At 35.3% G+C, this 2,500-nt stretch overlaps 1 protein-coding gene across 1 annotated transcript in view; it reads right to left on the reverse strand.

Moving 5' to 3' along the window:
• The window catches only part of LOC311223415 (solute carrier family 2, facilitated glucose transporter member 9-like), a gene marked incomplete at both ends in the record, with an annotated part of 54,763 nt that overhangs the window by 49,676 nt on the left and 2,587 nt on the right, over positions 1 to 2,500 (reverse strand). The gene's annotated exons all lie outside the window — the stretch shown is intronic.

Genomic DNA, 2,500 nt, shown 5'->3' on the forward strand with positions numbered 1-2,500 from the left:
TGTTCCTTGTGTTTCTGTCCCTCAGTGTTTTTCCTTATCTCTCTCGTGCTCTCCATCTCTCCCCTTCTCTCTCTTGCTCTTCATGTCCCCCTGTTAGTCTAGTGTTACTCTTGTCTAGTGTTACTATTCTTGTCTTATTATGTTATCTGTTTAGTCTTAGTCTTGGTACTTACTGTCTGTTATTAGGTTCTCTGTTTAGTGTCTGTAGTCTGCTTGTTTTGTCCCAGTGTATGGCGTTTGTCTTGCCATCCATAGTTGTAGTTCCTTGTAGTTCTTTGTCAGTCTGTTTCCCCTCCCAGGTGTCTCCAGTTTTAATCAGCCCAGGTGTTTCTCGTTTTTCATTTGTTAATGTTTCCTGTTCTCTGTGTCAGTATAGTGTTTTCCTGTATGTACTACACTGTCGTTCCATGTCTCCAGGTTCCTCATGTTAGTAAGTGTTCCCTGTGTTCATTTAGACTTTGTTTTGTGTTACGTTTTTCCCCCTCTTCCAGTTTTTACTGAGGTTTTGTTTTGTTGGTTTTGTTCCATGTTCTGTATTATTCCTTTTGTGATTAATACCCCTTGAACTTAAAGCCATCTCCCCTTGTCTGCATTTGGGTCCTGCTCTCACCACCACTCGTGACAACTGTTGTTGAGTTGGAGAGGTTGTGTATACTCATAGCTAATGACAGTAAAGGTTGTGTATACTCGTAGCTAATAACAATAAAGGTGATGTACACTCATAGCTAATGACAGTAAAGGTTGTGTATAGTCATAGCTAATAACAATAAAGGTGATGTACACTCATAGCTAATGACAGTAAAGGTTGTGTATACTCATAGGTAATAACAATAAAGGTGATGTACACTCATGACTAATGTCAGTAAAGTTTGTGTATAGTCATAGCTAATAACAATAAAGGTGATGTACACTTATGGCTAATGACAGTAAAGTTTGTGTATAGTCATAGCTAATGACTGTAAAGGTTGTGTAGCTAATAACAATAAAGGTGACGTACACTCATGGCTAATGACAGTAACGTTTGTGTATACTCATAGATAATGACAGTAAAGGTTGTGTGTACTCATAGATAATGACAGTAAAGGTTGTGTGTACTCATAGATAATGACAGTAAAGGTTGTGTGTACTCATAGCTAATGACAGTAAAGGTTGTGTGTACTCATAGCTAAGGACAGTAAAGGTTGTGTATACTCATAGCTAATGACAGTAAAGGTTGTGTACACTCATAACTAATGACAGTTGTGTTTTGTATTTCTCTGTTTTTATATTGTAAAGCACTTTGGCGCAACTTCGGTTGGTTTTAAAATGTGCTATATAAATAGAGTTGACCTTGACGTTGACCTTGACAGTAAAGGTTAAGTACACTCATGGTTAATGACAGTAAATGTTGTGTATACTCATGGCTAATGACAGTAAATGTTGTTTATACTCATAGGGTGTAAAGTACTTGAGTAATTGTACTTTGTTACAATACTTAAGTACTGTTTTGGGGGATTTGTACTTTTGTATACTTTGTACTTTTACTCCATTACATTTCAGAGAAATAAAACATACTTTTTACTCCTTACATTTAAAATGCAGACCTACAAAGTACAAAGTACAAATCTCACAGGTCCAACCATTTTAATTAGTATATTTTAATTGTTTATCTGGCCGAACTAATGTTAATGTTATTAATCCTGCGACCGCAAGTAAACATGCCAATCAAATCCCCATCAATGTCAAATGAACCCGCCCATACCCATGCTGATTGGTCCTTGTGCAAGACTAGAAAGCGGGGATCTTTGATTAAACACCTGCTATCAGAAGAATAGACAGTCAGATCCACATTATGCTGTGGTTAATATTGTGATATTATTCAGGGTACTCCAGTATCATTGTCTTTAATATTGTGATATTATTCAGGGTACTCCAGTATTCGTGTCTTTAATATTGTGATATTATTCAGGGTACTCCAGTATTCTGTCTTTAATATTGTGATATTATTCAGGGTACTCCAGTATTCTGCCTTTAATATTGTGATATTATTCAGGATAATCCAGTATGCTGTGGTTAATATTGTGATATTATTCAGGATACACCATTCTGTTTTTAATATTGTGATATTATTCATGCTGTGATGTGAATTATGTCCATGTTATTTTACCTTCAATGGAGAAGTGCATTAAATAATTTTAATGCAAAAAAAGTGTCCTCTGTTCTTTCATTTCAGCATTGTCTATCTGAAAACTTGGCCCACGATGGAATGAGTTTGAGACCCCTGGTCTATCACTTTAAAAAAAAATACTTTTATTTTTTAGTACTTAAGTACATTTAAAAGTAGGACTTTTTTACTTTTACTCAAGTGTGTTTTTAGCCAGATATTTTGACTTTTACTTGAGTCAGATTTTGAGACGGTACCCATACTTTCACTTAAGTATAATTTATGGGTACTTTTTACACCCCTAATGACACTAAAGGTTGTATATACTCATAGCTAATGACACTAAAGGTTGTTTAT

Source organism: Notolepis coatsorum, assembly GCF_963971535.1.
Source record: "Notolepis coatsorum genome assembly, chromosome: 2".
Taxonomy (NCBI): domain Eukaryota; kingdom Metazoa; phylum Chordata; class Actinopteri; order Aulopiformes; family Paralepididae; genus Notolepis; species Notolepis coatsorum.